At 42.2% G+C, this 16,166-nt stretch overlaps 1 long non-coding RNA gene across 1 annotated transcript; it reads right to left on the bottom strand.

Moving 5' to 3' along the window:
• Nucleotides 1-7,524: 7,524 nt before the first annotated feature.
• On the bottom strand, nucleotides 7,525-12,817 carry LOC114600067 (uncharacterized). The gene is made up of 2 exons (XR_003707455.2): nucleotides 10,825-12,817; nucleotides 7,525-8,813 (listed from the first exon to the last, which is right to left on the bottom strand). It is a non-coding gene; the product is annotated as an uncharacterized LOC114600067 (long non-coding RNA).
• Between the last annotated feature and the right edge of the window lie 3,349 nt (nucleotides 12,818-16,166).

Raw genomic sequence — 16,166 nt, 5'->3', positions numbered from 1 at the left:
CAATTTTAAAAAAAACTCTGCACATTTATGTTTCACAGGGTGTGAAAGAAGGGCTTTGCACCTTCATACAATATGAATGTGTGCTTGGGCCTAGGGTCTTTTGCCTCACCATCCCCACTACTGACTCCCTGTTGCTACTCAGCTTCCAAAAAAAAAAAAAAAGTGTCCCCGGATATCCTGGATTCATTGAAAAAAACCTGGTAACCATACACTAGATGGGCCTTTGGTCTCATCCAGCAGGTCTCTTCTTATTCTTTGTGTGAATAGAATGAGCAACTGAGCAATCCTGCAGCACGTTGTCTATGCAAATGCCGTTGAATTGAACACCGTGCATCTCCTGTTCATTGAAATTGGGGACCATCTTGTTGGACTGTGCCCCTGATGAGTACCTAACCAAAGGAAAACAAATGGTTCCGCAAATAACAAATACATCTGAAAACATTGCCCAGGAACCTCTCTCCTGTCAGATAATTAGAAAAGGAAAATGATGTTTTATTCACCCATCAGTAGCTTAACAAGCTGACTTTAGCTTTGATACCTCGTGAAACATTTAGGCAATCTTGTATTGAGTCACATTGTTTGATGTTAGAAAATAGACTGTTTCTCTGTTCTATGTGGTCTTTTGTGTGTGTGTTTATAATGAAAGTGAACAATGGTGCAGCTTATTCATCATCAGCTCTAAACAGTGAAAGCAGTTACCTTCTAGCAATGCACCATTCAAGGCAGAGCTTTGAAACCGAAAGTTCAAGCTGAGCAGTTTTGTTTCAATCAAGTCGAATAGGTATGTATGTATAGCTTTGAAAAAGGTTCTGATGCCAAGAGGAGAGGAGTATTCAGCACTGAAAGAAACAGAAATGGCTGCTATTTTACTAACCCATTGTACATTTTTCTTTAAAAAGGCAACAACCCCGGGGGGAGGGGGAGGTAGGAATTTATCTGTTTAAATACTTGGCAGCCAAAAGAACCATGTCAAGATGTGGTAGATATATGGTCAGGATTGAGAGAATGCCCAGGCCTTTCTATGCTGCTCCAGTGGTGCAAAACATCCATTGACCCAATTAGGGCAGATTTACAGTTGCTTTGCATTACTGAAACAGCAAGGTAGCAGGAGCACACTGCCGAAATTGACCCCCACACGCTGCAGCCAAGACATTTCACAGAAAGGAACGGCCGAGTTCCATATATTTATTTAGATTCCTACCGTAAGTGGCTCAGTCGACGATAGCAACCAGCAGGTCCCCAATGAAGTGTGCTTTGTTCTCAGCAGTTTTGGAATTCACTGGCAGGATTTGATGGTTCATGTAAGTCTCCTATTTTGGTCCTCCCCGCCAGCGGAAATATTTTATACGTAAGAATGTTATCGACTGTTCTGTATAATGAAATGCCTTCACACACATGGATTCCAACAGCTGCTATGTTAAAACTGAATTCCATTTTACACCAAAGTCATAGGATTCTGACTCTTTTGGCTTGCTTGTCCCCCTCTTTCCCCCATACTCATAAAAGTAGCTCACTTCTGACTAGAACTCTTTTTTCTGTTTAAGCCCAAAGTATCTGGGTTTTACAGCAGAGCTGTTTTTGGATTAATGATTCCCAACTGGATTTCTTCACTGAGACTGGGAGAGGTCAGAGCTCCACAGGGGAGGGGCCCCAGCAGCAAGTCAGCTTTGAATATAGGAAGCTGCAAGTTCAATCCCCAGCTTGTGTTTAAAAAGCTGCAAATTCAAGCCCAAGCCTCTGAGGTAGTAGGGCTGTGAAACATTTCTGTTGCAGGCTCCAGAGAAAATCTGTCACTCAGGGCTGGTAGTACTGTGACAGACAAGCCATTGGACTGACTCAGTATAAGGCTCAGCATCTGATCTTCCTACAGAGCAGGTTCAGATGTGAACAATCCTAACTTGCTAACCTATGGGTTTGGGAAGTCAGGAATGAGCATTTGGGTGTTTACATGTTACATTCCATGGGTGTGCAGTGTTTGCACCTGTACACACAAATACTGGAGTTGTACAGATCAACAAGACACAAACATCTCCACCTGCATTACAAAGCAGTATGGTCAACACTACTATCTCAGGACACAGTAACATCACTTCCACCTTTTCCTGTTGCTTATATAGCTGAGATCCTATATCCCAGTAGGTGAGTAATCTGACAAAAAAGACCCACTTAAAACCACAATTGCTAAAAGAATCTTGAAAGCAAAAAGGGGCAGTTAGAGTTTAGGAGTAACCGTCAAATGGAAATTGGTATTTGGATCCTTTCATAACCAAACTTTAGACATGAGTTGTTCCAGGGATCAGAAAAATAATAATAAAAAACGTAATTTGGGCACTGGCCATCTGCTCCTTTAAAGAGATTAGCTATTGCCAAGCCCATGGCTTTGTGCAACGGTGCCTTTTAAATATCCACAAGCAGGAAGTGAAGCATAACATGGTACTAGGATTTCATGGCCAAAAGAGACAGATTTGTCTGGGTTTCGATTCCATTGTCCTTGCATCCAAAGGAAAAAAACAACAAATGCTTGCTGAAAACACGATCCTCTTGCACTTTTGAACTTTTTGTGTGCATTTTCAAACCAGCTATTTCTCAGGGCAGGTGGGTGGGGCAGAGAAACATAGGTGTGAACTGTGAACCATTTCAAATATCTCTGCGAGAGTCATTCCCTCTAAAGATTTCCTAAAATTTCCTCCAGTAGCCCTGCACATGTTCTCACAGAAAGCAGAAATGTGTGATCTAGGTGAGAATGATAATTCTGCTTTGGAAACTTTATTTATGTTCACAAGCTCTTTCAGATCACTCAGGTGCAATCTGCCGAGACATCCTTCTGACACTATTGAAATGAGTCAGACCTGAGAGCTACTTTTCCAGTGAATGGTGTCCTTACTTACAAAGCAATGCTAAAGTCCTGCTAGTCATGTGATTCACATGCAACGAAGAAGAAAGAACAAGTAAAGGGAAAGTGATGATTTCATTAGGCCAACTAAGCATTCACAATGTAGGAAGCCACTGAGTTGCATAGAATTATTTGGGTACACTTATTTGGGTGGTAACAAGATGGGTAGCTGGTGGCAAAAACTTCACTTTATTTCAAAGACTAACAAATATATGATAGAAACAGTTCCCAAATTCCTCCTCCCACCACCACCAACCACTTGAAAATTGCTGAGGGTCCTGGTGGATCACTCACGTAATTCTTGTTCTTTCGCCTATTGTAGCAATTGTGCATTGTGCTAGAAGCAGCACAATTTGTAACTGTATCTTAATCATTGCTTTTATTTCTTATGTATTGTGTTTTAGTTTGTTATACTGTGAATTCCATAGAATTCTTTGTTCTTTTAATTTAGAGAAAAAAGTGTTTTGGATAATAAAAAGTTAAATTTATGTTTTTGGGGGGAGGAAATCTGGAAGCATGCTTTTTCACCTTTTAAATGTGTGTGTTTATTTAGTTTTTTAGCCTTGGATATGTAGGTATAAAGCAATATATGAATTCCAAAACTTATGTCATGTGGCATGGCTTAATTTCAAAATAAGAGGTATGGAGTCAATCTTGTCAGAAAATCATAATTGGATTCTCTTACGTGCTAGCTCTTCCTCTGTCCATACATGTGCAAAGCGCCATCACTATGCATATGTGTAATGACACACTTTCTGAAATCAGTGCTGTACAAGTCCTATTGTGACAGCAATGATAAAAATGACAGCCCTACCAAGTCCAAAATGTTACCAGCTGCCAATGATAGACAGTACCAGGCTAGATGGTCCAGTGATTTAACTCAGCAGAAGACAGTTCCATATATTACCCTGCAATGAAATCAAATGATTGACCAACCTGTGAGATGGAGGTCACTGTTCCTTAAACATATTTAAACAGAAAATGTTCTTTTCCCCATGCTGTAATTGTTGGACCCTGTTAAGTCAGAGGGCAAGTTAAGGCCATGTATGGGTTTATGACAAATGGAGAAAAGGAAGGACTGTGCTTCAACTGGCAGTAGTTTAAAACGACACCCTCAGTGTCTTCTATATTCTGTGGTGAAGATGTGGTTTGTGACCTTGTGTTCATTTTAAATGTTACAAGTATTTCCTTTGGATCTATTAGGATGATTACATAGGCTTCATTTCTCTCCTCTGGGCAAAATAAGCACAGTGACCATTCACAACAGCAGTAATTGATGATAGTGCAGATATCCTAGCATTGCTAATGTAATTAGCACCTTTGGGGGGGATAGAAAACCACTGTGCTTATTTTGCAAACATTTCAGCTGTTAACAGAATAGTCACAGGGTGTATTCCACACAAACACCCATTTCTTTCCATCTGACCTCACTGTTTACATTTCCCTCTATATCCCAAAGTTGGGGAATGCGCTCTATAGACCCATGTGCATATATACCTGAGGATCACTTTTCATGCATCTAATGCAAGAAAGGTGATTGACAGATGGCTTCTTTGTTCTAGGAAGAGCCCAGTCACTTCATTTCTGGGAATTACACCCAGCAACAAGAAGCAGGTGTCGGAACAGCACAGTTAGCTCAAATTCCTGATAGTTAAATAAGTTAGGAAATTACCATTCAAGTAGGAAGATATCAGCTGCCTTGGGAAGTTGGCTGTCTTGCTGAGTTCAGAATTCATTGTTTATCCACGTTATCATTTAGCCTTGTAAACACAGTGACACCCACAACATGAAGGTAAGGAGTGAAACTGCTTACTCATGTTTCCTATTGTCTGCCCCGACCTCCATTGTTGGGTGCAACAATGTTTCAGCACATTGGCAAGAAAGAGAACTTGGAGACTTATGTGGCCCCAGGCAGATACTCAACTGATTTTTCTTCTTCTTCATGTTTCAGAATGATAAATGCATCTCTCTCCCTCCCTCCCTCCCCACCCCTCTCTGGCTGCATAATCGGGTAAGAAATGACTGATGGGAAATTCAGGGAGGGCAATCAATCTGATCATCTAAGGTTATCCAGGTTCCTTGCCTTTCAGGAGATGCACAGAGTGTCCAGAGGGCTGGCTTCTGCATGTGCTTTCCTGGAAAGCTTTTCTTGATAGCTGTACAGCAGACCCATAAGGATAAGGGCATAAACTTGCAAGCAATACAAATCAGATTGCATTAGCTGCCAATGACAAGGCAATTTAGATTAATGCTGCACATGACCCTGGGAGTGGTGATAATTATAATAAGAGTGAAAAACTGGTGGTTGGCAAGCAGAGATGTCTGTCCTTTGAACCACTGGGTTTATGTGCTCACTTAAATACAGACACAATGTCCAAAGCTTAGACTTATGGATCAAGGAGGGCAGGGTAAAGTTGTCTGTAATCTGCAAACTTTTTAACAGTGTTTGTGATCTATTTTTTTCAGAACTGTCCTCCACATCGGTTTCCTTAATTAAAGAAAACTAAATGCTAATCGTTGAGAGACAGTATTGACAAATCACATAATAGGACCAGAAGGTAATTTACCTTCCCCGGTTCTCTCAAACACTTAATGTTGTCCAGCCACTAAAATGTCAGCATCACTGAATTAGTATTACTATAATAATCCCTACTGATAACAGCATTTGCCTCATTTTAACATTTCTTCTTAATGCACTATTAACAAGATTCCCATTATCATGAAGCATCAAGACTTTCCACTTATATGGGAAAAAGTGAAAGGTTCTCTAGGATAACGCATTGTAGTGAACACAAGAAGATTCTGCTGGACCAGGGCCCATCTAGTCCAGCTTCCTGTTCTCACAGTGGCCAACCAGTGCACAAGTACACTCTCCTCTCCTGCAGTTGCCAGCAAATGGGATTCAGAAGGTACAATGCCTCTCATTTTGGATGCAGCTCACCCCAGATGGTCACTTCTTGGCCTTATCACAGACTCCTGGCCTTCTGGTCACCTTTTGCTAAGGATTCCCATGGCTGGGGCTTGTGATCCTTCAAATTTTGTTGAACTACAACTCCCATCACCCCTGATCATTGGCCATGCTTGCTGGAGCTGACAGAGTCCAACAACATTTGGAGGTCCACAGTTTCCCATTCCCATAGTAAGTAAAAGAGATATTTCTCCACACTCCCCAGTTCTGTCATGTATGTCTTAGCTTGTTCTTATCTGAAATGCTGGCTGCTGTGAAGCACTGAATGAGGGATGCAGACATGTCTCATTTCCAGACTTTCCTACTCTCTGAAGTATCTGAGACCATGGCGAACGCTGGCTTTCTGTTGGGACTGAACTTTTTTTGACGTTCCCTTGAATCTGATCCCCAGGTATTCTATTATTATTATTAGATTTATTAACTTCCTTTCCCAGGTGCCAGGGAGGGTTACAGCAATATAAATAGAGCAGTTAAAACTGTTTAAAGCAAGCTATATGGAACTGTTGATCTTGCTAAAACTAATTGCTGGGTTTGACTGACTAGGGCAGAATCCCATTAACTTTTTTCTGTTGATAATCATTGTATTGTCTTTAAAGGGCAGTTAGAGCATGTTCTTGGCAACACATCTGCCAACATCCAGGTATGGAGGGCAGTGGAGAGAAAGGAATAAGAATAGCCTAGCAAAGGAGATCCATGTGAGTCAACCCAGCAGTGCCACTTGGTTTTGAACAGAATTTTAACCTTCTGTGCCTCCATGACTGGCACTTTAGTTCCTTTTCAAGTTGCCTATCAGGTTTTTACAAAAGACAGCATTCAAAAGGTCAAGGATCAGCTCCCAAAGGAGCAGGGGGGGGAGAGATTGTCAAAGGTTTGTTTTATCCTCATTTTATTTCCTTCAACACATACACATAATGCTCATCTCAAATCAATGGCACAACAAGCTACATGAGTGTGGCCAAACTGTGTCGGAAAGAAAGAAAGCCCCTATGGGTATCTGTCAAAGGTAGATAAAATCTATTTCTGGATATAACTCCATGCCAGTTGGAATGTTTGAACTTTGTGTTCATTGGTTAATGCTGAGTGTTCTTATACCAGTGGCAAATGCCTATATATAAAGCATCCACTTCTGTTATCTCTTACTCCTTTTATTCCAGTAACTGGCATGCTGCAGGAGCATGTCCTTCAAATTTCACCTCTGTGAGGACATCATTCCTGCCAGAAACCCACCTCCCAAATAGCCTTGTAGTGAGAGCCAGAAATCAGCCAGAGAACCTGAAGTACTTCCAATATGGTGAGGTGTCTGGCAACAAAGTAGTTACATGGGAAGGGTCTACCTTACTCCCAGTAGGTGTGGTTGGTTGGTGGGAAAGGAAAGAGAAAAGGGTGTGTAAATCCCCTACCCACCGCAAATCCTGCGGTTAGCAGTGGATATACTGGTAGAGAAGGATCAGACACACATATATCACCTATCCTGAGCTGTTTCCTACTCCCACCAGTAACCATACCAGTTAGGCTCAACTAGCTATACACGGACATGATTCAAAGGACCAGCATGGTTATTATTGTTCAGGAACACAAACACCCCAGTCAAGTAGAAGGCAAAGGGGCAGCTTGAAAGTGACTCTTGGAATCAGGACAATCATAGCCAAGTAGAATACATATCAAAAAGGCAAACCAAGATGACTTGTGCTTTATTCTAGAGAGATTTGAGAATCACATTTCCAGTATACATTTCAGCATATCTAGTGCGCATTCCCAGGTGTGACAGCCTCCCCAAAATTTTTCAATTCCTTTTGACATCAGATGACTTCAGAGCATGAGTACAGTTACATAACCTAATTATCTCGATATTAATTTATTACTGTCATTTATGTGGAATGTTAATTATTACTCAAATGGATAACCATGTGGCTGTCACAACTTTTAAGAACTAATTTCAATTTGAACTTGACATCAATATAAACATGACAATAGCATTTTGCCATTACATATTGCCATCATGTACTTTCCTTTTCTCATGGGAGCTGACAGAATATGATTCATAATGATAGCTTTAATATACATCCGTGCATAACAATAAGGATTTATAATAATATTAACATACATAATGCCATCTGTATTGGATTTGTCAACATTAATAACCAAGATTCTTCCCTTTATGCGGCATACATTTTCGTGTGTCTATAATTGTCTTCATTAATACACATTTATTATTACTATGAAGCTCATGTGCCAAACCCCCTTTATTATGCAAATGAGGCTGCAGCACACACTCAAAGGCAGTGGCTCTCAATACATCACTTTTATCTTTTAATAAGTCTTATAAAAAGCAAGTCGGTTAAAAACTCAGCCCTATTAATTAAATTTGGTTTTGCACTGCTGAACTAAAAATGATCCTGGTGTAAGGCTTCCACAGAGCCATTGGTTATATATCCCTCTGATTTATCTGTATAATATCTCTCGGCAAAAACCATACTGCAAGAATATCAGTCTCTGCCGGCAAGTAATGAAACGAAGGAAATGCACATCTGAAGATGGAGCCCTCATCTGTCTGCCCCATCTATTTTGACATCCGGTCACAAGTCGGCATTTTGACGTGGTTGAAAAGGCACTTGCAGATGATGTGCAGGAGTTAGAGGGCATGTGGCAGATGTCACTCTTTACTGAGAATTTCCACAAACTTAGCTTAACAGGTTTTCTATTTTAAAAAACCCAGCTTCTTTTATTTATTTACAGTGCAGTCGTTTAAAACAAGAGCAAAGAGAACAATGTCGCTGACATCTGTGAAAAAGCTCCAGAGCAATAAAGGTGTCGACTTGTGATGATGAGATCTAAACCAATGGCAACGTCGCTCCGCAGGGAGGTCTTCATAGGCTCTACATCTTCCATTGACCTGAATCATCAAAGACCTTATCCTCTTTACATCAGAGTTCAGGCTTCCAGACTGTGCTCCTTTTAAACAAACAAGAAAGAAAAATCAGCTGAACAAATTAGGAAAACAATCCTGTCAAGCTGAAAACACAAATGCCAGAGGACTACTGCAGGCCTTGTGCAATTGTGAAGACAAATACGATTATCCCTGCACTTTACACTCTAGGCTATCGCAAACAGGGCAGCTTCTCATGTTTCCTTTCTTCAGGACATGGGTCGCCAATGTGGTGTCCATCAGATGTTGTGGACTATGACTCCCATTGACCATAGCCAACATGGCCAATGGCCTGCAATGATGGCACCTGTAGACCACTTGGAGGGCACCATGATAGCTATTCATACACTAGAAAAGGTGATTTCTACAGTGAATTAGTCCGTTGTCTGAATGCAAATAGTTTGCCAATAGCAGGGGGAGAAAGAAGGGTCACACTACAGATTGCATCACTTAAAGAAGCATTACTTTGAAGTAAGGAACCTGGAACAGAAATCCTACTCCTCTCCCTTTCTTGGCAAACTGTTTGCCAAAAGACGAGCAAAATTGGAGGTTGTGCTCCAGGCTGCCTCTTTTTAAAATGGTAGCTGCTAGTTTAAATGTGGTGGACATTTTTCTCCATGATTGTGCCTGTCCTGACACATCACTGAAATGAAGGCTCTTTGCAGAGGGCAATACTTTTGTAAAATAGGACCCCATCCCTCTTAGTTTGACTTAGGGCTAGTTACTTATTAGTCAGGAAATACAGCCTAGAGGTTTGGGAGGCAGCTCCTTAAAAACATCAACTCAACATTGAAAGCACCTACCTAAGACAGGGTAGTGATGCTATTTGCTTTTTGAATTGCTTTCTTTAAAGTGGCAGTTGTCACTAGGCGTGTGCATCAAATTTGTACCAATCTCAAACTGAAGAGGGCTTGTCTGAACTTATAAGAACATCTGAAGAGTGCTACTGGATTGGCCCAATGACTTAACTAGTCCAGCATCCTGTTCTCACAGTGACCAACCAGATCCCTGTGGCAAACCCACAAGCAGTACCTGAGCACAAGAGGGCTCTATCGTCCTGTAGCTTTGAGTGACTGGCATTTAGAAGTGATGTTGCCTCTGACCGAGGAGGCAAAGCATAGCCACTGTGGCTACTAGCCACTGATAGCCCTCTGCTCCATAATCTCAGGTGAAATCTCTCTGAAGTGCCCTGATTTGAAGTGGATACATCTGAAGTGGTTGGGGAAGGCAACATGTCTGCAAAACATAAAAGATTTATTCCCAACCTTGGCATACAAGGGTGGTGAGAAGAAGGGGTAAGAGCTCTTTTGCGACTGGTAGGACTCTCTTTGACACACCTCCTCAGTTACACTTCCAAGAAACAATGGTTTAGACTTGGGTCTCATCCCAAGGTAAAGGGACATGGTCTAAACCACCGAGCCTCTTGGGCTTGCCAATCGTAAGGTTGGCAGTTCGAATCCGTGCAATAGGGTGAGCTCCCATTGTTTTGTCCCAGCTCCTGCCAACCTAGCAGTTCCAAAGCAGTTCCAATGCAAATAAATAGGTAAGCCTGTGGTAGGAAGGTAAACAGTGTTTCCATGTGCTCTGGCACTCATCACACTGTTTCATGCATCAGAAGTGGTTTAGTCATGCTGGACACATGACACTGAAAAGCTGTCTGTGGACAAACGCCAGCTCCCTCAGCCTTAAAGCGGAGATAAGTGCTGCACCCCATGGTCAAATTTAACCACCAAGGGGTCCTTTACCTTTACCTTTTACCTCATCCCAACATCTCCCACAGTGACACTCAATGACACCCAATTTGCTTACAGAATACATTTACCTTTCTGCATCCTTCCCCAGCACAGTCCTCTACACATCAGAGTTTTTGCCTGCATAGTTTCCTGTTGCATATAAAGTGCTTGTTTGATTTTCCCTCTGAAATCCCTTCCTTGCTTGCTTTATCATCAATTTATATTTGCTCCGTGCAAGCTAATGCTCCGTTTATTTTCTCATTTGAGCAACACTTCCGCTTTTAAAAAAAGGAAATCTTCTCACCTTTTATGGTTTCCTTGACACTGCTATTTAAACACACTGGCATTTTCTAAGGCTTCCTCATCCGCTTACTGACCTGTAGCATACATTTTATCTGAACCTCTATTATAGAGGTTTTTAAATAACTTCCACACTTCCTGAAGAGATTTGGCCTCCTTCAACTTCCTTAAGTCCGCACAGAGAGTATAATGTGTTAGACGAACTCAGTCAGCTTTGGAAAGATATGCAAACAGGAAAATAAAGTTTATAACCAGCACTAAAAATGGTTAAACCATCTACCCCACCATTGTCAATGTAATAACTAACATTTCAAGTAACGTTTAACTCAGAGGTAGTTAACCCACAGCCTGCAGGCTGGATTTGCCCCTCCCAAATGATGGTTCATGGCTTTCCTGGTTCCCACCCTTAGACACCAGCTCAGGTAATCCTCAAAGTTTTCTTAATGAAATAAGCACATTATTTCTGCATCAGCTCAGACTACAGGTTAAATGTTTAAAAGGTACCATGACAAAGTCTAGGATATATGGCTAGTCATAAGAAAAGACATTTTTCCAACATCTGACATGCCTCTCCTGCTCTATTTTTACAGAAATGGGGCTTGTGATTCCCAAATAAGAGACTTAATGCCTCTGGCAGTGGATGCTTGCAGCAAAGGAAGTGTGGATTTCTGTTAACACAGGCTGGAGAATGACCAACATATAAAGTGTAAACCTGGCCACATTCCCAGCTCTATTAAGTTTCAAGTACACATGGAAGTACATTTAAAGCACCATTACCAAAGCAGATTCTTAGGTGATTTGGCTCCGTTAACAACAGATTTCATATTACGCATATGTTCAGAAGGTGTGATGGGGAGAACAGCAGGGATGCTATCTTAGAATGAAGAAGAAGAGCCACATATTTGGGAGATTAAAACAAGAAGGGATTGAGAGGAACCACAAAAGAATTTGCAAGCTGTGTGTATGGGTTTTACAATGGTAAATGCAATGCAATGTAAGCTAGTGTAAAGTGATGTGCATTGGGACAGAAAATCGCACGCACGCACGCACGCATGCGTGCACACACACATGCATATGCTCATGGGGTGTGAACTAAAAACGATTGACTAGGAATGAAATCTTGGGGTCGTAATGAATAGCTTGTAAAGATGTCGGCTCAGTATACTGCAGCTGTGAAGAAGGCAAATGCCATCCTAGGGATCATTAGGAATGTAACTGAAAATAAAAGTGCCAAAATCATAATGCAAATCTGTGGTGTGAGCACACTTGGAATACTGTGAACAGTTCTGGTCACCTTAAATAAACAAACAAATGCTACTGCAGAAAAGGTCCACAAAGAGCATCCAAAATGATCAAGGGGGTGGAGAAACTCTAGAAAGACAAAAGGTTACAACATTAGGGCCTTTTTAGTTTAGAAGAGAAAGCATACAAGAAAAAAAGGAAGTACTTCTTCACTAAGTGAAGCTACAGAATTAATTGCAACAAGATGGAGCATTTGCCAGCGTAGATAGTCAGTTAGACAAGTTCATGGGGGATAAAGTTATTAGTGACTACTAGTCCTCATAATGGCTTTATATTACTTCTAGGATCAGTGGTGGTATGCCTCTGAATAGCAGTGCCAGGGGAGCATAAGTAGACAGGGCACAGTTGCAATGACGTCCTGTTTGTGGGCATCCCAGAAACATCTGTTTGGCCACTGTGTGAACAGGATACTGGACTAAATGGCCCTTTGGTCTGATGCAGGAGGGCTCCTCCTATGTTCTTAAGTGCTGGTTTCCCCCTTATAACACATGGTGGTATCTATTAGGGGATGTGGATGGACTGTACCACCAGGGATGAACGAATGCTAACTGACACCCAGGGAGGGGCAAACCACTGGTTGCGCATGCGTTGCGCCACTACATACGATGCATGCGTGGCATCACTACGTAGGATGCATGTGCGGTGTCGCTACGTACAGCACATGCGTGCACCACCACACATGCATTGTACATAGCGGTTTGCCACCCACCAAGCATTGTACAGACGGTTGTGGGATCCTCTGCTTGCAGCTGCAGCGGCAGCAGAGGGATCCTCCGCTTGTGGCTGTAGCAGTGATGGAGGGATCTCACCGCAGTCCGTATGGTGCTCGGTCAGCGGCGGCAGCAAACCACTATGTACAGCGCATGGGCGGTGTCACTACATACCGTGCGTGCGTGCAACACTGTGCATGCTTTGTGCTTAGCGGTTTGCCGCTGGCACCACTCGAATGTCATATGGACGGTGGTGGGATCCTGCCCCCCTGCAATGCCATAAAAGGTCAGGGCTGCACTAAGACAGGCAGAGAGTGAGTCAGGGGCAGAAAGAGTAGTGCCACCGGTTATGCAGATAAAATATAAAGAATGGCTAGCTGAAGTGTCCCTGGGTACCTCCTAGGCAGGGGTCAGCAAACTTTTTCAGCAGGGGGCCGGCCCTCTGTCCCTCAGACCTTGTGGGGGGCCGGACTATATTTTGGGGGGGGGGGGAAATGAACCAATTCCTATGCCCCACAAATAACCCAGAGATGCATTTTAAATAAAAACACACATTCTACTCATATAAAAACATGCTGATTCCCGGACCATCCGCGGGCCGGATTTAGAAGGCAATTGGACCGGCTCTGGCTCCCGGGCCTTAGTTTGCCTACCCATGTTCCTGGGTTATCCTACCTGATAGGTGTTATCATCACTGTCAGTGGCTGACATTGAGGGTTAGGTTATGTACACATGTTGGTGGAGAATAGATGTTGTATGTCCCCTACAAAGAGAAAAACTCATCTGTGTTGAAAGGGCTCTTTTTGTGTTCTTGACTGCATCAGGTTACAAGGCTGGAGTAGAGTTTCTCTAGCTTCAATGGGAAGCTATTCAAAGCAATCAAGATTCTTAACTTGGGGCGGGAGGAGAAATACGGTTTCATTTTCTTAATCATTTGGAGTTAGATTCATAAGTTCTAACTTGCAGAAGAGCTCAAAATGTTTCCATTAATACCACAAAGCCAAAATGTTAAATGTATGATTTATGTGAGGTAATTATGAATGACTAGAGGGGGAATTCTACACATGAGACAGCTTTACCTCAAAGAGGTGTTTCTGTCTTCAGATCAACCATTTTACTATGAGCGGGACCTCTGTAATTGAGCCTGAATATTATTGTAGACTTCAGTAACATTTCAGGGACCTTATTTCGAAGTGAACAGTGTGCAGATTGCAGCTCAAATGCTGTGCAAGATGGGAGTTAACCTGGGAGAAGCCACTTGAATTGCTAATGGTCTGTTTTTAGAATAAAATATATGGAACTATATTTAAAAAACTTGTGGAGCAACTACTGCCAAGAAACAGGCTCCATCTATGGTTGTGGATAGTGAGGGAAATAGCATAGAAAAAATGTTTGCAGTTAATGTATCTGAACATTTAAAAGATTAAACCAAAGTTAAGATGCATGCAACCAGTTTTTGTTTTCGTTCTGCCGTGTGTTTGAAAATGGGTCAGATCCTGCCAGTTTGGGTCTCTCATGTCTCTAATTACATGGGGAGCCTATTGGAACAAAGCTTCAAAACATACATGTTTGGATCATGCTATATTCGGAGAATCTAAAACAATATCACAAAATGTGCAGATTTATGGTGCTAATGTGAAGCCTATAAATTGAGAGATTCTCTAGTTTGAGAAATCCAGATATTCTGATTGCCTTGTCTGCAAGAAGAATAGTTAGCAAAGGGAAGGTTTGGAGAACTTAATGAATGTCTAGAAACTGGAAAATCCTTTTGTCCCGATAGCATTTGTAAATAACCACAGAGCATATGTCTCCACTTTATAACATGCTGAATGTAGTCACCAACATAATCTGGAATCATGAGAGCTGTAAGGCTACCAGGGACATTCAACCAAGGAGCTCCCATTTTATCTTCATGGAATCCCTCTGAGGTAGGTTAAGTGACTTGTCAAAGCCCACTCAGATTCATGGCATAAGGTGAAAATATTTTTTTTCTCCTTCTCTCTTTACACTAGAACTTGTGGACTTCCAATGAAAATTCAGAACAGACATGAAAGGTACTTATTTGCAAAGTGCAGAATTAAACTATGAAGTTCGCTCCTCAAAATGTAGGGATGGCCACTGACTTGGCTGGCTTTGAAAGAAGAATGGACAAATTCGTGGAGGATAAGCATGCTAACCCTGATGGTTATGCTCTTATCTCCAGAGGCCGCATGCTTCTCAATAACAGTTGCTGAAAACCACAGGAAGGGAGAGCATCCGCTTACATGCTTCTCATAAGCATCTGGTTGGCCACTAGGAGAACCAGGACACTGGACTAGATGCATCTTCAACCTGGGCTCTTCTTAGGTTCTTATGGTGGGCATGGATTTCAACCCAGGTATTTCAGGTCCAAGTAGGATAGCCATGTGCCAAGTAGGATGGTCAAGGGCTGTCAGAGGACAGTCATCTGTCTGAAGATGTCATTTATTCTAAAGGCTCTCCATCCATGTGTGGTTTAAAGATAAAGCGCCGTAAGAATGGAGACCAGGGTCTCCTTTAAAATTGTCCATCCACAGTTAGCATCTGAACAGCAGGCAGAGCAGACATAGGTCACCCGTTCATAGACTTCCCCACTATGGTGAGATTTATTGTAAAGGTAATGGTAAGGGTACCCCTGACCATTAAGTCCAGTCGCAGACGACTCTGGGGTTGCGGTGCTCATCTCGCTTTACTGGCCGAGGGAGCCGGCGTACAGCTTCTGGGTCATGTGGCCAGCATGACTAAGCCACTTCTGGCGAACCTGAGCAGCACAGTGAAACGCCGTTTACCTTCCCGCTGGAACGGTACCTATTTATCTACTTGTACTTTGTGCTTTTGAACTGCTAGGTTGGCAAGAGAAGGGACCGAAAAATGGGAGCTCACCCCGTCGCAGGGATTCGAATCACCGACCTTCTGATCGGCAAGCCCTAGGCTCTGTGGTTTAACCCACAGCGCCAGCCACGTCCCTGTAAAGGGAGCCCTGACTGTTAGGTCCAGTCGCGAACAACTCTAGGGTTGCGGTGCTCGCCCGTTCATAGTCTTCCCCACTATGGTGAGATTTGTTGTACAGTATTGCTATTTAAATAAATCTCACAATTCTTTCTTAATTTGCATCTATAGATATAAATTAACACATGCAAATCTGTGTCCTCTTTTGTTCTTTTTTTAAAAAAATAGTGATGTGTAACTGGCCACCCTAGGTTCCAGTAGAATATTTTGTGCAGTATGTCACACTGCCTTTTTAACTGTCCTGATCTCTCCCTTGTTATCTGATTTTCAACGCAGAAGCCACTGCCTGTTATTACATATTTCACAG

Source organism: Podarcis muralis, chromosome 8 (genome assembly GCF_964188315.1).
Source record: "Podarcis muralis chromosome 8, rPodMur119.hap1.1, whole genome shotgun sequence".
NCBI classification, from domain to species: Eukaryota; Metazoa; Chordata; class Lepidosauria; order Squamata; family Lacertidae; genus Podarcis; species Podarcis muralis.
The sequence above is the reverse complement of the archived record's forward strand: the minus strand, read 5'-3'. Positions and strand labels throughout refer to the sequence as shown.